Source organism: Diabrotica undecimpunctata, chromosome 5 (genome assembly GCF_040954645.1).
Source record: "Diabrotica undecimpunctata isolate CICGRU chromosome 5, icDiaUnde3, whole genome shotgun sequence".
NCBI lineage: Eukaryota > Metazoa > Arthropoda > Insecta > Coleoptera > Chrysomelidae > Diabrotica > Diabrotica undecimpunctata.
In genome coordinates, this window is record NC_092807.1 from 52,203,471 (window position 1) to 52,227,101 (window position 23,631).

General features: G+C 33.3%; 2 protein-coding genes across 2 annotated transcripts in view; one reads left to right on the plus strand and one right to left on the minus strand.

Moving 5' to 3' along the window:
• Positions 1 to 23,631, minus strand: part of LOC140441317 (uncharacterized) — a 438,896-nt gene that overhangs the window by 295,280 nt on the left and 119,985 nt on the right. The gene's annotated exons all lie outside the window — the stretch shown is intronic.
• The window catches only part of LOC140441316 (excitatory amino acid transporter-like), a 114,647-nt gene continuing 98,413 nt past the window's right edge, over positions 7,398 to 23,631 (plus strand). Inside the window, exon 1 of the mRNA XM_072531961.1 lies at positions 7,398 to 7,471. The gene's annotated coding sequence lies outside the window, so the exon portion shown is untranslated. The remainder of the gene's footprint in view (positions 7,472 to 23,631) is intronic.

The following is a 23,631-nucleotide window of genomic DNA, read 5'->3' on the forward strand; positions in this document are numbered from 1 at the left end:
GTGTTTTGTGAGGACATGATGGAACGCAATAATTGTGACAAAGAATTTATGAAAACAATCTTGTTTACAGATGAGTCTTCTTTTTCTTTAACTGGCCATCTCAATCCATCTGTTACCGTAGGCTACTCTACAGAAAATAAGCACATAAGTGTTCCTTGCAAAACACAATACCGTCAAAAAGTAAACGTCTGGGCTGGTATTTTAGGTGACAACGTAATTGGCCCTTTTTTCAATTGTGGGCACTTTGTGTCGTTGTAAATACCTAGATCTCCTGAGAAATCACATAATTCCAGCAATTCGAGCATTACCCATTAATATGGATGAAATTTGGTTGCAGCAAGATGATTGTACAGCTCACAATGCACGGGAGGTGTTAGATTTTTTTAAACGTTACGTTTTCAGATAGAGTTATTAGTACAAAAGGTACCATAAAACTGCCACCTCGCTCTCCTGATCTTGCACCTTTAAACTTTTTTGTATGGGCTTATGCGAAGCAACAAATTTACCGACATGAGCATGAACGTGCCGGAAATTTAGACGAATTACTTCAAAAAATTAATCAAGCCTTTCAAAGCATAACACCCAGAATGTTGTCGAACACTCGAAAGCAATTATAGAATAGATTGGGCTACTGCTTGGCTGAACATGGTGGACCTTTTCAAAATTTAATTTAAAATAGTTTTAATTAAAATTATAAAATAGTTATTTATTAGAATAAATTGTTTTAATTTATGCCGTTAAGAATTTATATTATGTTATTTTTTATGAATTGAGATTAAAAAAACTGTTGATTTAATCGAAGATATGAACCTGATTTTAAATCTTATAAACTTTTTTTCGGTAAAAATGTACAGACAAGACTGCCCATAGTGCTTATGGGTCACAGACATGTGGTTACATGTTATTCTCTCGGACATTGTCTATATAATATTGTTTTTTTCAATCGTTTCGTTATCGTAGTCCCTATAGTCAGATAATTTTTTTCCAAACCTGTATATATATATATATATATATATATATATATATATATTATAATTTATTCTAAATAGTAAATTGGAAATGTTTGCCATGTACCGAAATGTACAGAAATTAATCTTGTCTATCTAGTTCAATATTTTTGCAATGTTCATACCAATAACGTTCAATTACTGTTTTTATTTAAAAATTTAGCAGTTAAAATTATTTCGTGTCTTTGCTAATTAAGATTTTCACTAAATTATTAACTTAACAAAAACTTACATGTAGCACTAAAAATATCACAATTAAAATGTCAAAACCAAACGATATTTATTGACCAGTAGCGCACCTAGAATTTTCCTCTGAGAGGGGGTTTTGGTTGGGCACCGAAATTTTTTTTATGATGCTACCTCTATTTTGAGTCCTTAAAATTTGTGAGTAACAGTGTCGGAATAGCACCCCCAAACCCCCCCCTTGGTGCGCCATTGTTATTAACGACAATAAATCGATGAATAAGAATAATGTATACGTATATCCAATACTTATTAATTATCACAGTATCACGAAATATATGACGAGAAGCTAATTAACCCAAGTGGTGCCGACGTTGCCAGATTTTCTTCAACTAGATTTTAGCCCGATTTTTAAATGATGGAGGCGTGATAATCCTCTTGCAACACATAAAGGCGTAAGGTAAACACATCGTAACCATCAAAATGAAAATTTTACAAGTGACGATTTGTTTTGAATAAAATCTTCCCTTTTATTAACAAATGAATGAAATATTTTTGTAGTTATTTTTTAAAAGAAATAAATACTATGAGTATTTGATTCGTTAATATCAAGGAATACATACTTTATTTACAACAAAACTTCACTTGTAAAATTTTTATATTGACGGTTACGATGTTATTCCGTTAATATTAAAAGGAAAAGGTCAAAGGTCTGTTTGACTCGTAGTATTAATTGTAATTTTTTTATTATTTAAAAGCAACTGTTGCAAAATGTGCTTAGTATAATAAATTACATTACATTACATTCTCATTTACATTCAATTACATTCTCATTCGCTTCACTGCGAGTGGTTCAGTGGATTTGGGTTCGGTCCCAGCTCGGTGTACAGAAAATCAAAAAGTCTAACGCAGCAGTTTAAAATTCTAGATGAATCTGCGGCTTAGACTAGAATGTGCTGGTGTCTGATCGGCCTATGGTGGAGCAGTACGGCAAGAGATAAGGGCTTGCGGCTCGGTGATACTCCTCCATAGATCCCAACCGGAAGGGCGTGACGCCTAAAATACCGGGTATACATATATAATAAATTACAACATTCGTACATAAAAACTACAAAACAATTCTATTTAAGAAATTTTAATTTTCAAGTTGCAACACAATAATAATTCGACACATGTCGTGACGGTGATACAGATTTAAATATAAAAAATGATTCTTCATTGGAATGTAATGAATTTTCTTTAATATCGCTGAGTTCTTGGTTAGTAGATCTCATAAGACTAGGATTTCCTTGCACTCTCTTCTTTTTATGGAAAAAATCTGATTTGTGAATCAATATGCCGTTTTAGTTTCTAGAATTCTAAAACGACCAGAAATAAATGTTGAACACTCTAGGAGAGAATTTTGTAAGTAAGGAAAAAAAGAAAAACAATTTTTTTACCTTTGCTGTGGAACTCTGATTATTAGTTTTAAACCTATAATGTTCTTATCTTCCTTTTTTAAATTAATATGTTTTGAATCAAAAGTATGAACATAATGATTTTTTTGCCATTCTACAAGCATGGTGTTATTTTCAATAACTACTTTTATTGTACTAGTACATGAATTGCTCATCTTATGTGATCCTTGACTCTTTTTTTTTGTAATAATATAGACCTTTGTTGTCTTTTTTGGGACATAACCTATAAGAATAAATCTATGAATATTTAATTATTCAGTTAAATATTTTAACATATTTGATTTACTACTATTACATTTAAAATAAAGTATTGCTCCAGTGGTAGTCTTACCTTTAAAATGTCAGAGCAATTGTTTGCAATTTTGATTTCTCATTTCCAGTCTTTAAAGTCTCAAAGTCTGCTTTTTTCCAAGTAAATCACATAACTTCACATTTCACATTGCCTTGTGTTTTGGTTGTCAGTTGTGACTGACAGAAGACCAACACATCACCATTTGGCAACGTCGGAATCACTTGGGCTAATTAGCCTCTCGTAATATATGCATCTCGACTCAACGCTAACCTATACAAATTTTTGTCATGATATTGAGGTTGTGTGCAATGCGGCTAATATGGGCACCTACAGGTTTCAAATATGGCCGTAAGGGCCAGAAGCCCTTTATTTCGATCAATCACTAGTTGCATTCTTTTTCATTTCAGCCATGCAACGAAACGAACCTAAGTATCAGAGAAAAAACTTAAGAAAAAAATGGAAGGCTGAAGACATGGATGTTGTTAGCAATAAACCAATTTGTTGAAAATTTGTAGTAGTTTCAACGTACCAAGATGGACTTTACAAATATTCTTGAAAATTCAGAAGACTAGAAGCTCATTTTGCAATTTTGCAATATTATGTAGATATTAATTAAATATTAAATAGCAATTATTTCTACATCGTACTTGTAACTCCATCTAATTGCGACGGCACGGCTGTGTCCTACCTACTTGGTATCAATCACTCCGCCACCACTGTCGCGTCACCCCACGTGGAAAGTCAAGGTTTGCTTTAAACTACATTATAATTTGTAAACATTATATTGTTGCTGATATATTCAAATACGTTTATAATAACATAGTTATCTTCATTGTTGCGAATTTATATCTTTTGAGCTGAACTATTTGATCTTAGAAGATGGACCAAGAAAATTTTAGAATGAAGACTGATGCCTATGGTAAACGAACACGACGAGACGATCGGATACAATGAAATTATTTACGAGAGGCCTATGTTCAGTATTGGAATCAAAACGGCTAATGATGATGATTTGATCCTGTGTCGCGTTTTAAACTTTCATACTTTTTACCTGTTAACAACATTTTACGTGTATTTAAACATTTATTTTATCGTATTTACTTTATTGTATAATTATATTTTTTACCACAGATTCTATTTCATTGGGTTTATTAATAATTAATCATCCCAAATTTAGCCATACGGCTTTCACTCCCTTTTAGGGGAAAATTCACTTACCCCAGATATCTACGGTATCAAAAGGGTTAAGCTCTCTTTTCGTGTTATCGAGCCCTAGGTGACTTGGTGTGCTGGTGTATTTCCCAAAACTGTTCGTACAAATCTGGATGTTGAGATTAGTACAACTTTCCGTAGGGTCTTGTAGAGATGTTCATTCAGACCCAGATTTTTTATGTTTTCTAGGAGGTTCTTCGGAGTGACTCCAGTAGTAGAGAGAATCATAGGTATTGTCTGGGCACTTTCCATTCTCCATTGTCTTCGTATTTGAATTTCCAGATCCCTGTAATTGGCGATCTTTTCGTTCTGTTTACCACGAAGATTATTGTTGTTGGGTATCGCCACATTAATTAGTGTTGCTTGTCTCTTTAGCTTATTAACTAGTATGAGATCTAGTCTATTATGTACCACTGTTTGGTCTCTGAGCACAGTGCGGTCCCAGTATAGCTTGTAGTTGTTATTCTCAAGTATACTTTCAGGAACGTATTGATAATATGGGAGATGGCTTTTTGGAGAAGTCCCAGTTTGATGGCTATCTCTTGATGAAGGATATTTAGGGTCATGCTGTAGCTTATATTCAGTTGTAGCAAATGCCTGGCAGCCCCGGTAAGATGTTGGATAGTTTCTTGGGCTTCACATCCATATCGGCATTTGTCGTTTTGTACCTGAGGGTCTTTGACGATATATTTCAGGTAATTTTTGGTTGGTATAACCTGATCCTGAATGGTCAGTAGTGAACCTTCTGTTTTAGAGAACATCTTTCCTGATGTCAGCCAATAGTTCGACGCTATATTGTCGACATAGTCTTGACTGACTTCATTCGGATATCGCCCGTGCAGTTTGATCGGTGTTGTGTTATCTACTGCACAAATCGCGCGATGAAGAGTAGATGTCTCTGCCTGCACCTGAAAATAAGTTCGCAAATTAGTAATCTGTTTTTCTAGTAGCTCACTTATATCCATAAGTCCTCGTCCTCCTAAATACCGCGGTAATGTCGTTCTTTCTACTGCACTTCGAGGATGGTGTTTTTGTGCCTTTGTGAGGTGTGTTCGTACTTTTCTCTGAAGAGTTTCTATATCCGTTTTAGTCCACTTAATAATCCCAAATGAGTAGCTAAACGCGGAAAATGCGTAGGTGTTTAATGCCTTGAACAAATTTTTACTATTAAGATGTGAACGAAGTAGCTGTTTTACACTGCGTATGAACTCTGATGTTAATTCAATTTTCATTTGTTTATGGTCAATTTTCCGCGCTTAATTTACTCCTAGATATTTATACATGTCGTTTTCGCCCACAGCCTCGATGTTTTAGCCATTTTGCATATCGAATCCTCCGGGCTGAATCTTTCCCTTGACTATATTTAGTATACATTTGTCTAACCCAAAGTGCATACTGATATCATTTGAAAACGTTTCGACAGTTTTTAGCATTTGATCTAAGTGATTTCGAGTGGAAGCCATTAGTTTCAAATCATCCATATACAACAGATGATTAAGCAGAAAGCAGATTCATAGCTAAACAGAACCACAATGGACACAGCGAGTCTCCTTGGAATAGGCCGCGGTTAATTGCGATATTTTCTGTTTCGATATTGCTTTCACCAGGTATTTGGAGGTGAATTTCAGTCTTCCAATCTGTCATTATATGTCTTAAAAAGGTCACTATATTATCATCGAATTTATATATTCTTAATATATCTACCAGCCATTTATGCGGCACTGAGTGAAAGGCTTTCTTATAGTCAATAAAGGCAGTGAAGAGGTTCCTTTTTTTGGTGTATGCCTGGTTAGAAACGATTGAGTCGATAATAAGTTATTCTTTGCAACCCACGGAACCCTTAGCGCATCCTTTCTGTTGAGGTTCTATGATATTGTTTAGAGCGCAGTGTTGGTAGATACGCTGGTCCACACAGGATGTGACCAATTTGTACAAAGTTGGAAGACACGTAATTATATTAATTATATTAATTTTAGTATTAATTGAATGTGTAGTTTATGCCTAATTTTACTTTTCAATTGCATTTATTAGTCTTTACATATAATATAAATTCATTCGTTTGTGCTCGATTGCATGCTGTGTACCGTTATTCGTATAATAGGTAACCATTTGCTGAAATAAAGAGGTGTATTCTCCTAGTGGAATAGAAATGTTAGAATTTCCACCACTACCGAACACTGAATATTCCTGCGGTCAACCCTTCTACTAGTTTGGACATGTTCGTCAACCAGGTATGGGTCGAGAGTTTTCTCTGTTCCATTCCTCTCGTTGACACTTAGAAAGTTACTTTAAGCTTATATTTGAGTACCATAAGGCCATAAATCATCATCTATTTGGCATCCCAAAATTTCTCATCTCTCCATAGTTGCTGTTGGTGTGCCCCTCATAGTCCCTGTGATTCCGAGGCAAGCAAGTTTTTGCACCCTGCTTAATTTCAGAATGACACTTTTTTGCTGCACCTTTGCACACCATACTACTGATGTATATGTAATTGTGGGTTTTACTACTATGTTATAAATCCAATATAATATTTCTGGTCTTAAACCTCACATGTTTCCACGGGTGCTTTTGGCTACTACTGTTCTCTTGGTTATTCGTTCTATATGCTGATTCTAAGTAAGCCTTGCGTCTAATATTACCTTAAGATACTTTACTTCAATCACCAGATTTAAACGTGTACCGTTTAGGTTTAGAGGACTCAATCCCTCTAAATTTCTCCTTTTTTTAAATTTCATGATCTTGAGCTTCAGAGGAGTGATGTTAAATCCTATATTTGAACCATTCTGTAATTACAGTCAGAGCCTGTCTCTGACTGTGCCAATAAACTTGCTGTGGGCTAAGGTGACTAGGTCATCAGTATCGTTGCTGAGTCTAGCTATCAGCACTTAAAATCCGAAGAACAAATCTGAAAGGGACGATGTAGATAAAATATGACTATTGAGGTCGTAAAATCAGAATGGCTTTGATTATAATCCTACTTCATTTTATGAACCGTGATAAAAGCAGGTGAGACTGAAACTAACACGGATCGAATTATGCTCCCAATTTTGATATTGCATTGCTGTGGTTCGCCTTCTGACGAAATAAAATGCAGTTATTCGTAAATAGCTTAACGTTGTTTAAAAAACTAAAAGATAAAAAAGAAAAAATATAGTAGACCTGCAACAAATATTTAATTTAAAATATCAGGTATTATCTTAATATAACTGAATCAAGTTATTAATATTACGTCAATAAGCAGATCTACTAAAGATTAAATTTTCCGCCTAAATATAATATTTTTATATTGGAGTTGGTAGTGATATGTTTGAATTTATAAGGTTTGTACAATTTATGCTACTATACTAATAATATCCAGCCTTATTTGAGTTCTTTTGTAAACTACGAGTAGTGCATTGAATATGAATGTTGTTTTATTAAAATAAAAATCGGTTTGTCGATTTAATTTTTATATTTCTTCAGCTAGGATATTCTTCTGTCTTCGTCTTATTTATATTTTCGTGCATTTTTGTGTGCATTTTCGTACAACTTTTTTCCAATTTGTTCGGTCTTCCATCAACCTAGGGTCAAATGGAATGTTCATTTTCCGGAGATCTGCTTGGATGTTATCTCTCCATCGCATTCTGGGACGTCCGAGTGGTCTTTTGCCTGTGGGCATCCCTTCCCATACCAGTTTTACAAGTCTATGGTTATGCAGTCTGTGCACGTGGCCTGCCCATCTTAGTCGCTGTGATTTAATTTCTTGGACAATATCGGCGTCATTGTAGAGTGCTTTTAATTCGATATTGGTTTTTAAGTATTTTTCGTTCAAAGCGTCTGAGCTTTTCTTCGTTTGCTTTGGTCATGGTCCACGTTTCGCATCCGTATGTTATTACAGGTCTGACGATGGATTTATAGATTTTGTTCTTTGAACTTCTTGTAAGATTTTTTGATTTTATAAGCTTATCCAGTGCGAATAGACAGCGGTTTGCAGATTGGATTCTGTCTTTTATTTCTTCAGTAACATTGTTTTCAGCTGTGATTACGGCCCCCAGATACTTAAAACGTTGTACTCTTTCAAAATTGAAGGTGTTGATCGTCACATTTTGTCCTATTCTGTCTCTTCGTGTCGTTCTATTTATACACATGTATTTCGTCTTCTCTTCATTAATCTTCAGCCCTACTTCACTTGTTGCTCCTTCCACCTTGTTGAAGATGTCTTTCGTGGATAGAATGAAGTCTCCAACGAGATCTATGTCATCTGCATATGCGAGTAATAGCTTGGGACCTTGAACCGATAGCAATTCTGTTTTTATTTCGGCCGACCTCATGGCTTTCTCTAATACAATGTTAAAAAGTAGTGGAGATAACGCATCACCCTGTTTGAGTCCACTGTTGATTTCAAAGCTGCCAGATAGTTTATTATTTACACGTACTTTAGATATTCCACCCTCCATACAGACTTTGGTCATCCGAATTAGTTTCTTTGGTATTGAGAGCTCCGCCATGGCATTCCATACTTGGCTTCTTTCTACGCTATCATATGCCTGTCGAAAGTCTATGAAAAGATTGGGTATGGGTCTGTTATACTCCCAACCCTTTTCTAGAAGTTGTCTCAGCGCGAATAGTTGATCTATTGTTGATCTGTTTGCATAAGGGATTAGTCTACTAAGAATGATGTTTGAGAGGGTTTTATATGCCGTGTTTAGGAGTGAAATTCCTCTATAATTCGCGCACTTTGTTTTATCCCCTTTTTTGTGGATGGGCACTATTATGTTTTCCTTCCATCGTGCTGGTATTCTTTCTTCTAACCATATGTGCGGAAGTTCTGCTGGTATATTGTCCGTACCCGGCGCTTTGTGATTTTTCAGCTTATTTAAGGCCTTTTGGGTTTCTTCAATGAAGGGATTGTTGATGGGCATGTCCGCTGTGATATAGATCTCTTCTTTGTGCTGTTTTTCCTGTATGATGTTTAGAAGGTCCCTAAAATACTCTTTTCATTCTTCAGTTACTCCTTTACCGTCGATTATCATACGGCCTTGATTGTCTCTCAGGGTATGGATGGAATTGGTTCTAGGTCCTCTTTTCTCAGAGGACATTGCTTTATAGAATTCTCTGAAGCCTGGTTTGGACCGGTCTCTCTCCATAGCTTCATATTTTTGTTGTTCATAGTTTCTTTTCTTTGTGCGTATTATTTTTCCTGTTTCTTTTCGGCAGTCGTCATATTCCTTTTTACTTTGGTCTGTTTGCAGTTGTATCCAAGTCTTCCTTACTGTTTGTCTTTTTTCTAGCTGTTTCCGACATTCCTCGTCATACCATGTTTTTGCCCTCTTCTGCCTACTCCTTCCAAAGATCTTGTCCGCTGTCTTGGTTATTATTTCGGCAGTCGTTTCCCATAGCTGTTCTATATCATTGTATTCTCTTTCAGAGTTCAAGATTTGATCAAGTTGTTCTCTATAGTTTTATTGTTTCTCTGTATTGTGCATTTCGTCCATGTTCCATTGTGGGTTTATTGTTGTTTTATTGTATTGTATATTGTATAAGGGTCATTGTTTTGAAAATGTACATTTTGATGTCCTTCAAGCAAAAATAAGGTATAATAACAAAAAATAATTATCAGAATATTACACTCAAATAAAGTGCATTAAAACCTAAGTTCCTATGATTTTTTAAATTCCACAAATAAAATCTACTCTGTATTTTTTTTTAATTAAAGGGTTCAATTCTCACTTTCGTTAATGTCCCCACCTTGTTCATATAAGCTTTGAAATAGAAAAACAGCATTCTAATATATTACATCTAAATAAATAATTACAGAAAATTATAAAATGGCTGACATTATTTCTTAGTTTTATCATTCTCTATAAAATAATTTATTTTATAGTTTAAAATTCGATTTTTATAGGTGTCCTCATCATTCATTCTCACTTTCGTTAATAGAATTATTATTTGACATAAATTTAGTTAGTCGGCGCTGACAGTGTGACATTAAAAGTGTTTTGACAAGTCTTGTTTAATTTAATTAAATCCTTGAGAGAGGTATGTTGTTCTGTGAAATTTAACAAATATTAACAGTAAAACGGTGTTAAGACCCACAAACGGTAAGCATAATGTTTCACTTTTGTTAATAAGTATATTTAAAAAAAAAATTTAATCAATAATGTTTGCAAACGGTATATGCTAGGAAATTAAGCAAAGTAGTTATTTTTAAAATGGCGTCACCATCCAAACAATTTACCCGGGATTTGACGGGAAATTTATAATAAAACCTCACTTAAGTTAATCTCACTTGCGTTAATTTATGTGTTAACGAAATTGAGAAAAAGTTAACATAAATGAAGTTTGATTAAATTTTTATAAAATGTTCTTATTTTGTACTTAAATCTTGATAACATATTTTCTAAAAAATAAACATATATTTTTTTAATTTAATATGCTATTTTGAAGTTTTTAGACATGGCAAAGTCAGCGAAAAACAATGAAAAAAAGAAAAGTATTCTTCGGGAAAGATCAAAAAATGCGATGCGTACGTTAAGAGAAAAAATAAAAAATAATTTACATGAAGAAGAAAAACGGAGGGCTAGAGAGCGATATAGAGCTAGAAAAGAAGCAGGTAAAGTAAAGAGAATTGATGAATTATCAGAACGAGAGCAAAGAAATATTAGAAAATGTTGGCGAGAAAAAAGTAAAAAATCATACTATGCAAAAATAGAAAGAGAAACACTTTCGGCTCAGCTTAATGAAATAATCCCATCATTTACATACAAACAAATAGTACGAAGAAATAGGGAAAGAATGAAAAAAGAAATAGAGCTTTTAAAAGCTAAATTAGAAAGGACATGTAAGAAGGTTTTAAAATACAAAAAAAGGTAGGTATTATATATCTATGAAATAATTTAAATCTTAACAAAAATAATAGAATCAATAAGTAAACATCATTTAAATTTCATAATTTCAATTACAAAGTTAGTAATATTAAAATTAAAAAAAAATGTAAAATAATATTACCTTTTTTTTAGATATGAAAGATTAAAGAAAAAAGGTCCTGACACTCCAACTAAAAATGTTCGGGAAATGCTCATTGGGCAGAAGGTTACTCCAGAAGTAAAACGGAAACTTGTAATTGGAGAAGTGCTTCAGCAGCAGGTAAAGGAAAACTACAAAGAACAAAGAACATTTAAGGACAAGCAAAGATTTGTTGTGAAGCAACATTGCAAAGCAAAAAAATATAGTTGTGAAAATTTGGTAAGATCAGTTAGTTCAAGAAGAATCGTAAAAAATAAAAATTCTGGGCAAGTATTAAAAAGAAGAAGGTTATTGTTTTTAGGATTAAAGGAAGTTATCTCAAGCTTTTTTGAAAAAGATGAAGTAAGTCGGTTATGCCTTGGCAAAAAGGACACTGTTATAAGAAAATTAAAAAGCAGAAACGGTACCTAAATGATTCCTTAAAAAATCTTTTTATTCTATTTAAGGCTAAGCATCCTGAAGTTAAAGTGGGCTATTCTAGATTTTGTAGATTTCGACCTTTTTGGGTGTTGTTTCCCACAGAAAAAAGCAGAGAAACATGTCTTTGTATAATTCATGGGAATTTCACTTTACTTGTTACTAAATTAAAGTCATTGCATATCATAAATGCTGCTAATTCAACAGAAGTAGTGAAGGAAATATGTTGTGATGTTAACAATGAAGAATGTTTAGGGCGTTTATGTTTAACATGTCGCAATAAAGAAATACAGTTCTTCAATGTTGATGACAGCATAATAATTTATAAAAAATGGCTTTCAAAAAAAGTGAAATTATTGTTAAGGGCGAGAAAAAAATGTGTAAAAAGACAATAAAGGAAGAAGTTGAGAGCACAAAAGAAAATATTGTAAGCATCTTTAAAGAAAAACTGCCCTATTTTTTAAAACACTAACTTAACATTAAACACCAATATAAATGTATCGACACAATTAAGAATAGCCTAAAGGAAAATGAGGTTTTTATACACCTGGACTTCTCTGAAAATTATATATGTAAATATGGACGAGAAATCCAATCTGCTCATTTTGGTGGTTCCAAACCACAGATAAGTTTGCACACTGTAATGGTTTATACCCAAAACAAAAAAAGTCCAATGTTTACATTTTCCGAGAATCTTCGTCACGATCCTTTTGCTATATGTGCCCATTTGACACCCATTGCAGAATATGTAAAAACCTTAATTTCCAGTATATCTATGGTACATTTCTTGAGTGATGGACCATCCACACAATATAAAAATTAAACTATGTTTTTTTTAATAGTGGCATATATTTCGAAGCTTTTTACCTATCAAGCTATAAGATGGCATTATAGTGAGTCTGGACATAGCAAAGGAGCACCAGATGGTATTGGGGAATGTTTGAAAAGGACAGAAGATAGTTTAGTGGCCCAAGGAAAAGATTTAGACAACTTTAATAGTTTAATTAAAGAACTTCGAGAAAATTGTAAGGGGATTTTATGTAATACAGTTTCTAGTTTGGAAATTAAAAAAATTGAAAATGAAGTATCCACTTCAGATTTAAAAACATTTAAAGGTACAATGACTATAAGAGAAGTTGTTGGACAAAAGCCTCCTATAATTTACTAGAGGCAAGAACATTATCATGCTTGACATGTGGAGTTCAAGAATGTTGCCATTATAAAATTGGTACCATGGACATCACACAGTTAAATCCGTCCCAAAATAAGAATGACCATCACCCACAGATGCAATCAAATAAATCTATCCTTTTTTATACTTTGTTTTTAACTTTAGAATTGTTTCTTTTTGCTTTATTTTTTAAATTTTCTTAACACAACTTGTAGTATTACATGGTACATCTGGAAAACAAAATAAGAAAAAAGAAGTAAAGTTCACACAACGAAAACAAGTTCAGTACAAAGATATATACTCATCAGACTCGGATAGTGATGAAATGACTCTAAATGAGTCTAAGACACCAAAAACAAAATATTCAATTAGACCAAAACTTAATAACTTTATTGTGGTTAAGTTATCTTCGAAAAAGTATAGTAAAAATTTTGTTGGACTGGTAATAAATATTGACAAAGACTATAATTATACTGTAAAGTTTTTAAAAAAAATTCATAAATACAAATTTGTCTTTCCTGAAAAGGAAGATGTGTCTACCATTTCATTAGACGAAGTTGTTTGTATTTTGACTTCACCTGATCTAAACAAACGGGAACAATATATTTTTAGTTCTTTGCCAAGTAATATTTATATTTCATAAGTGTTTCTGTTTTTACAATATTATTATACAATTTCACATTGCATTTTTATAACTAAGAATACAATTTTTATTTTCAAACTTGTTATTTTAATATAGATTCCTATTTTCTCACTTTTGTTAATTACTATCTCACTTGCGTTAACAAACAAATTATAAAATCTAAAAATTTAAGAAATATAAAAATGTTTAAGCTTTACCTGTTATTAGAGTATTAATATTTAGATCTTCTGGTTCTATGAAGGTCTTTCATAGTTGGCTTTTTAAATTTTTAACAATTAATTTTTTTAAAATTGAAAATGTACATTTTAATAGCAATGACCCATAAGTAATGATCTATGTCTCCGTCTATTCCTCTCAGGCTTCTTACGTCTATGATATTGTTCCCATGACGGGCATCTACAATGATGTGGTCAATTTAGTTGCGCGTTAAATGGTCGTTTGGGACTTAGGTTTGCTTATGGATGTCTTCATGCGGAAACATGGTTGACTTTATTAGCATATTATTAGCTGCTGCAGTTTCTGTCTTAAGCCATTGTCGTTGGATATATTGTGGAGGCTGTGTTTACCTATTGTGGGGTATAGGCTAGGCTCTTTGCCTATTTTAGCATTAAAGTCCCCGCAGAGTATGCGCATATCTTGTTTGGGCATCGTATCTATCTCTCTTTCTAGGGCATCGTAGAAGTCATCCTTGATATCTTCATCCTTATCTTCCGTTGGTGCATGCGCAAAGATAATCGAAATTTTCGTGCATTGACTATCACTTAAATATTTCGGTATACTCACATTTCAATTACCTCCAAGCAATTCGCGTCGAGACACGATCGTCCTCAACTTATTTCTTTATTCTGTCTTATTTTTGGTAACTTTGTGCCAGTTTGGTCTAGTCTAGGTCTAGAAAAAATACTAAAAATGAAAATAGTGGTAAATGGTATGATACATTATGTTCCTACTTCTTTCTTTTATTATTTTTTGGAATAGAGACCTTGCAAATTATCCTGAAAGCTTTCAACTTTTATCTTTGTGGTGTATTCTGCTTTTTTAATTGTATCAGATATATGTGTTTTAATTCGGATTTTGCAGAGTACATTCAAGACTTAAGAAAGTAACTTTTTGCTCAACTAAATAAAATCTACCGTATATTTCTGTTCTCTAGTATTTTAAAACCTATATTTGCATTGTTCTCTGTAAGGGGAAAAGATAATAATTTGTATTTTACGTGTGCTTTAACAGTTTATCGGAAGATCTCCGTTTACATTTCTGATATTTTCAAAATATCTTTTTTTTTATCCACGGTACTATGTCATCGCTAATACGGGCATTAAAATTATCCATAGTGATCATATATTCATTTTTTGGAGTGTTAGTTTAGTAATAGTTAGTAGTTTAGTAGTTTTTTGTTGATGTATTCCAGTTGCTTGTCGCCAATCTCCGATGATTAAGAAGATTGTTTTTGTAATTTAGAGGTATTCGTAGAAGCTTCCTCTTATATTGAGATCTCAGAGTTGTTTTTAGGTGAGTAGATCGCTCTCACATTCAGAGGTTTCATATTCGTATACTTGGTATATAAATTAGAAAATAACGTCCAATATTCTACAATAAAAAAACAGTTCCAATATCTACCTTCTTGGGTGCATAATGTGAACACTGGAAAAAGTTCTCCCATTTTAACGTGTTTTATTGTCCTCGTGAATTAGTGTTGTCCTTCTCCTTCTGTTGTTAAGTGTTTTTTTTGTTTTAAATTTAATGTTATAATCTTAAACAAACGACCCAACGACAGAAAAATATTAATGTGTGCGTTTATATTTTATATTCAACGTCTTAGTGCTATGCGACTATAGTTCCTAAAGTAGAAGGTATTTACTTTGTATAAATAATTGATATTACGGTTTGGTTTAAAGCAACTGTTGCTATTAACAAGTCCTCACAGACACTTCGTCTAAGTAATAGCAACCATAGTGGAGTCTTATGTGGCCTTGTGATAAATTCCTTTCAACTTAAACTTCATAGTTTTTTAATATCAAATATGTAACTTAAAGTTAATCAAACTACATTTTAAGGGTTTTTACCCACATATTACCACCATACAACAAACAGACACTTACAAATATCTGGGACACGAGATCAAAATAAACAGAGACAATCAAACAAATGAAATACAGAGGCGAATAGGCCTGACATGGGCAGCATTTGGCAAACTAAGCCATATTCTAAAAAGTTCAATTCCCATGTGTCTCAAGCGAAAAGTTTATAACCAATGTGTTTTGCCTGTACAAACTTATGGAGCAGAGACTTTAACACTCACGCAGAAATCTGCGAATAAACTAAGAGTTACACAACGAGCCATGGAACGTGCAATGCTAAATGTGAGCCTCCGAGACCACATAACAAACCGACAAATCAGGCAAAGATCAGGAGTTCAAGACATCATCGAAAGAACCACGAGACTTAAGTAGAACTGGGCAGGACACTTAGCCAGAACACAAGATGGACGATGGACAAGACGAATTATGGAATGGAGGCCCAGAAATTATAAAAGAAGCCGAGGACGACCACCGACTAGATGGACCGACGACATAAAAAGAGTAGCGGGAAACTGGCTACAAGCGGCCCAGTGTAGAGAACACTGGAAAGAACTGAGGGAGGCCTATGTCCAGCAGTGGACGGGATTGGCTGATTGATGATGATGATGACCCACATATTTAGTGGCTTCAAACATGTACCAGAAAGCACTGATGATGGAATAGTTATTCCGAAAACGTTTTGTGATGTAGCTCGATAGGGTTTTTATTATTATACCTTTTATAAAGGAAATTTTTTATATAAAAATTTTTTGTTACAATTTATCTAGCTGATTTCTTGGATGCCAACTATGCAAATGATTCTTTAGATGGGACATTCTATACAAGGTTTTGTTTTATGCAATCTGGTTCAGCTATAGCTTAGGAGAGTAGAAAATAAAAACATGTTGCCCTATTGAGCGTTGAATCTAAATATATGGGAATTACAGAAGCTTCAAGAGAAGCCATATATTGGAGAAACTTGTTTGTTGAGTTGATAGGAAATTTGTATTATATAGCACTATTCAATGATAATCAGAGTACGCAAAAGTCGGTAAACCCTACTTTTCACAAGAGATTCAAACATATCAATGTGCGATATCATTTCATTAGAGAAGCCATTGCTAAGAATTTAGTGAAAATTGAGTATTTGCAGACAACTGATATGCCCACTTATATTGTGCTTGGAAGAAAAACACTTATTAACATCTGTTTTATTAAAAAATGATTTTCCTTTGTCGTTTATAAATATGTAATTTTCAAGACTAGACCGAATAGAATACAACAACTTAGAACTGAACAAAGGATTATCAGAAAAACTGAAAATGATAAGAAATAAATTCAACATTTCAACAACATTCAAAACAACAAACACATTGAGATTTATTTTATCTAAAACTAAGCCTAACAATGAACAAGAAAGAACGAAGAATTGTATTTATAGAATACCTTGTGAATGCGATCATTTTTATTTAGGTGAAACATCAAGACCATTCAATGTTAGAATAAGTGAACATCAATCTTTATTAAAAATAGAGAAATTGATAGATCTCGAATATGTAAACACGGATTGGAAAATGAATATAGGGTTCATTTGAACGATTTAAGTATAGTCCTAAAAGAAACAGATGATAAAAACAAAAAAATCAAAGGAGCAGCTCTAATTATGGTAAATGAGACCAATTGCGTCGAAAATTCCTTGGCAGAGTGCAATAGGATCTGGTTACCCATATTAAAAGAGGAAATCAATAAAAAGAAAATACCGCTCTAAGTAAGTCTCTCATCGTTTATGTTTTTAAATAACATACATCTACAATCAGAGTTTGGTGTTTGTTGAGAGTAAACTAAATGTAAGACCAAATACTTACCACGTCGGGATAGTCCCATAGATATTTTTCCTGGTTTTCCTCATGATTTACTATAGGACCACTAACATTAGAATTTTACTGTCAGCATTGCATGTGGTTGTCTTTTTAGAGACAAATCACATGCTATGATTTTTTTTTCTGACAGGTATTCTATGTTAAAGTTGATTTCATGTAATCGAATGAACTATTTTCCAATAAAGTCGTCCCAGTAATAAAACTCAAAAATATTGACAATATCATTTTAAAGTCATCTACTTTAAAATGTATTTTATATGTCTGAATTGTCAATATGAATGGGTCAGATAAAATTAAATAAAATCATAGATATCGATCACAGTCTTTTATTAAATCTTGCCCAAGTATTTTCACTCTCAGAGCACCTTCGGGGGCATTTCGTAAAAAAAGTAGGCTATCCAGCACTTCGATGAATGTTATATACATTGAATAAATTTTGTTTAAATTTAGAAGCTCCATTGTGGGTGACAGCAGGAGAGAGAAGTGATTCTCTCTCCGTGACGCCGTTTCAGAGGAGTATGGCAACTAACTCTGTGACACTAACATGGCTATTAAACAATAAGGGTCGGTGATAGAAGAGGAACATTAAGGGGTTGTATGTATTGTTTAATGACACATCATAAAAACTAAAAAAAAAATGTTCATAATATGAAAAAAAATGTTTGGGGTGAACCACCAGCGCCTCCCCTTAGGGGTATGAGAAATATATTACGACCTATTTTCAAACCTACCGAATATATATGAAAAATTGATTAAAAATCGGTCTAACCATTTCGGAGGAGTATGGCACTATTAACTCTATGACACTAATATTGCAATTAAAAAAAACTGTTAGTAATAGAGGGGTGAAAATTAAGGGCTGTATATATTTTTTAATGCCACATCACAAAAACAAAAAAAGAAAATATTTTGTTTAAAAAATAAGAAAATCTTTAAGGTAAATCACTCTTATCCCTTACGGGAATGAGAAATAGATAAAAATTTATTTTCCGACCTACAGAATACACAATTTCTTACCAATCGGTTCAGCCATTTCGGCTATTACGCTAATACGTCTTTTAAAAAAAGGGGTTAGTAATAGAGGGGTGAAAATTAAGGGCTGTGTGTATTTTTTAATGTCACATCATAAAGACATAAAAATAAAAAAAATTGTTTAAAAAATAAAAAAAATGTTGGGGTGAATTACCTTTACCCCTTAGGGGTATGAAAAATAGATAACAACCTAGTCTCAGACCTACAGATTACACACGTAAAATTTCATAAAAATCGGTCCAGCCGTTTCGAAGAAGGAAGGTTTCACATAGCAACAACATGTGGTGTTCCCAAGACTTCGGTGATCGAACGAGAACCGGTATATTCAGTGCGATATGGCTGTTGCCCAATTTATGCTATGAATACTGACATTTATTTTGTTAACCCTAGCTTTCTTTGTTATTCATAGTATGACGCCATCTATTAGTTATATTGCGATTTAAAATGAGAGAAAAAAGTCTTTCCATACAATTTTTTTTTTAATTATCTTTTACGTAGGTAAACTTTCTTCTGATAATAACAAACACAATAAAAAAAGAATTATCTAATTTGGTGCAGTCGTTAAGTGGTGCCCGTACAATCATTTAGTCGATTCATTTTTATTAATATAGATTATAACTGTAACTGTACTATATTTTATTATTTTGATTCCTTTTATAATTCAAATAAAATATTCTTAATTCTATCGTGATAACTAATTCGAATTTGAATATTCATCAATAATTTTAATAAAAATCAATACTACTTTTCTTATTAGAAATTGTAATCAGAAGATTAATTATGTATTTTCACAGTCCATTACTTAAGTAGAGCCTTGTCCTTTTTTCTAATTAGCTCTTTTTGTTATACAATTAAGTAAGCAATTATTTACATTCATATCTTTTTTGGTATCATTAGATGAATGATTTGCGTCGTATATTTGATTGTATTCTCGTGATATACATTCAACTTATACGTTGAATACAACAGCTTTGGATTTATCGTTGTAAAATACTGAATAAAGTAAGTTACTGCTAGTTTTTTCTGGTAGTATATTATTTTTTATTAGGTATTTAAGTTCGTTTGGATACACCACGATTATTTTGATTAATTTTAACACATATTGTGTGTATTGTTTTATTTATTGTAGTACATAATATACTAAGTGACATTAAAAGTGTTACACCCAGAAGGAATAATTACGTACCTACTTAATTTTTTGACAACAGAATGACTATATTTAAAACATGCTATGATAACAATACCAATGAAAAATTTGAATTCTTTGATATGTTGGAACCACTAGAAATTAATATTCCTGTATATGATGAAAATTTGTTGATAAGTAAAAATATATTAAGCGCCTGCATATCAAATCTGTCAGATTTTCTGGAAATATATACCGATGCATCAAAACAAAATAATGGTACGGGATGTGCATTCTATATACCCTCAACAAACGTTCAAGAAAAATTCAAATTGAATAATAATACTTCCATTTTTTCTGCAGAAGCGATTGGTATTATTAAAGCCTGCGATTATGTCGAAAAAAACAAGTTAAAAAAAATACATTTGTTGAGTGACTCCTTATCTGTTCTTAAATGCATCGCTAACCCAATTAATGTGATGGCTACTGATACAAATCCGTTTATTATAGAATTAAAAGCAAGAATTCATAAATTAAAAAAAAGTCAATACGAATTAAAATTCACTTGGGTAAAAGCTCATATAGGACTTCGAGGCAATGAAGTTGCAGACTCCTTAGCCAAAGAAAGCGTTACAACTGGAGAGCATATCAACAACAATTTAGGTGGTCAGGAATATTTAATGATATCTAAGAGTAATTTTAAGGCAAAATGGGAATTGCATTGGAAAAACTATTGCTCTAATAACCTCACACGATATACCCTATTACATCCAAGTATTCCGACAGATTTGTGGCACCAAGAATTTGATTTTACAAGAAATGATATTGTGACCATTTGTAGACTAAAATTCGGACATGCAAGCTTCCCTCAACACTTATATAAAATCGGTGTAGTCAACACCGAACTTTGTGAAACTTGCAATGTGGTTTGCGACTTAGATCACATTTTTTATGCTTGTAGTAAATTTGAAATACAAAGACAAGAACTTATTAATAGTTTATTATTGCAAAAATTATACCCCCCTTTCAATCTACTTTATTTGATATCATTAAATATGTACAAGGTATATAAAATTATTCTTAAGTTTATTAAAATGTGTAACTTAAAACTTTAGTGTAGGTGTTAAGCTCGTTACCTCTGTTGACTCGCCAAATATTTTACCTTTTTACCTATACTTTCCGTGGTCTACACTTTCTGTCTGTGAGTCACCTTGAATGACCCCTAGGTGCGAAAAGTAATCCTAGTTCCTCTCCCATCGTAGTCTTCTTTTAATTTCCAGAATTGTAGTGTATTTAGTTTAGTTAGAATAGGTTAATTTAAGTGAATTTTATTACACATTTGCTGCTGGCTGGATGGGCACTTAGCCCGATTGCCAAAAAAAAAAAAAAAACAATACCAATGTTTTATCTTTTCTACTTTTGTAAAAATAAAGTTTTGTCTTTAAATTTTTTTGTGAAGAGACCGATTTGTGAAAACCGGTTCGTATAGAAATTTTTAGTTATTATTCCTCAGTCTAATTGTATTCAGTGTAAGAAAATGCCACGAGTTCGAAGATACCAAAATTACCACATGTTAGCGATTTTGACAGGGGTGGAATTATTGCGTATAGAGATATGGGTTTGTCCCTATATGGGTTGTTCAGACCAACTGGTCAACCGAAGCGTACCACAGAGCGTCAAGATAGGCGCTTTAGATTACTGCCTCTGCGAGACCGTTTTGCTACTACGCGTCAAATTGCTGACCAATCGTTTGGAGTAGTAGGTAGACCTGTTACTATGCGTACACTATACCATCGCATTCGAGCCTTTGGACTGGTTTCATTCCGCCCACGACTACTGCTTCCTTTGAATGCGGACCACCGGCATTAACGTTTGAATTGGTGCAGAGAACGGCAGCATTGGGTGGCAGAATGACGTAATGTAGCATTTAGCGATTAATCACGATTCTGTTCAGGAATGCATGATGGTCATAGAATGGTAAGACCCCGCCGTAGAGAGCGACGAGATATCGAGTTTGTTGTTGAGAGACATGTACACAGGACAGTTGGAGTAATGGTTTGGGGGGCTATTGCCTATGGTAGCCGATCACCACTTGTGTTGTGTCACCGTGCTTCGGAGGGCACGTAAAGCCGTCGGTCCCGGCTACGAAAGTAGTCGTTAGGTCATGTTAGGGGCGCTTGCGCGACCTGAAAACCCTAACACTAGACCTTAGCCAGAAGGTTACACGAACTTTACTTTTACCACTTGTGTTTATCAGAGGCAATATGACAGCTGCGCGCTATGTTGATGACATCTTACAAACCACTTTACTGTCTTATCTCGACGACCGTCGACACGTGCTTTTTGAGCAAGACAACGCGCGTCCCCATATTGCTCGTTAAACTATGGACTTTCTCCAAGAAGCTGTCGTTAATGTTTTACCGTGGCTGCCCCGTCCTCCGGATTTAAATCCTATCTAACATGTATGGGATATGATGGGAAGGAGACTGTCCACTTTGCACCATCCTTCACAGACTCTGGCACAGTTAATACATGAAGTTCAAGTTGCTTGGAACGAGATGCAACAAGCAGACATCGATCATCTCATTTTGTCAATACCTAGAAGTATACAGGAGTGTATTCAGCTACGGGGTCGCCAAACACATTAGTAATTTTTTTTTTGATTACTTCTTAATAAAAATTCTTGACAATATTATCGTTTCAATCTTGATGTTATTCCTTCTGGATGTAAACCTTCTAATGTCACTGAGTATATTTACATTCGTCAGTTTAGTTTTCTTTGACATCGATTTCTGACATGAAACTCGAAAAATTATTAAAATGTTTATTGCAAAAATTTTGTTTACTATAAATAAATAACATACTAAAAGGTCTTGTCCGGGAATAATAATCTGTATTATATTTCGTATAAAAAATACATAAACGTAGTAACCACTAAATAGACAATGGCAAAACCAAATTATAAAAATAAGATGATACAGCAGGCCAACGCGAAGCTTCATACTATGTTTTTTGTATTTTTAAAATTTAAATAAAATTATTTTATAATTAGAAGTGTCATAGAAATTTTAACAGACTATTCAATATTATTATTAATTGGATGACATTTATGACTTTTATATTTTGAAAATCATTACAAATCGAATCTTTTAATGACATATATTCTAGATTTTTACTTCTCATTTTTTATGCAGTTTTTAATTTAAACCTACTTAGAATAAATAAATAATGACTAGAAACGAATTGATCGAGAGTTGTAAATCGATGTGAAGATCCACTATTTCGTGACGCTACCCGTGACGCCTTCTCGTAGCGCTAGTTCCGTGACACTCGCCTCAGCATTTTACTATAGAGAAGTAAGCAATACAGAACAAATAAACAGCAATGTAAAGAAGCTTAAATTTTTTTTATTGTTGCATTGCATATTTACAATCTACTCTATACACAGAGTAATAAGTAAATAGTCTGTAAGTACTAAATTAAAGTGAGTTAGGTACCGTCCAGTGACGGTTCTCTAAGTATTATTGCGGTAGGTTTTCTGGCCATCTCTCTTCAATCTTCTTTCGGCAAGTGGTTGGGTGAATAAATTATTTATCAGTTCGTTGTTGTGATTAGTGGTGCGATTTTTATATTTTATTAAATGATTCTTTATTATCTTCTTAAGTAGTGGGATGTCCAAATCATTGTGAAGTATTTGGTTGGATACCTACGACGGAGCTTTACTTATCATACGGAGTATTTTGAATTGAAACTCTTAAAGTATCTTCCTATTTGAAGGTTTACTGCAGCCCCATAATTCTATTCCATATGCTCAAACTGGTATGAGTATAGTTTTGTACAAAAGCAGTTTATTTTCAAGAGATAACTGAGACCTTTTGTTAAATAGCCAGTTCATCCTTTTTAGTTTAAGATATAGTTGTTTCCGTTTATGCGTTTTCCATGTAAGTTTTTCATCCAGATGCAGTCCCAAGTATTTGACAACTGGTTTTAGGGGAATGGGAGTATTATTAACAGAAACTTGTCGATAAACTCCTTTTACCCTATGACGACCGATATGCAATTAAGATATGATCAGTGGGCCTCAAACAGTTGGACGTTAACATTTAATTCTGATCGCTTGAAAAGTAAAAATATTTAATTTCCAGT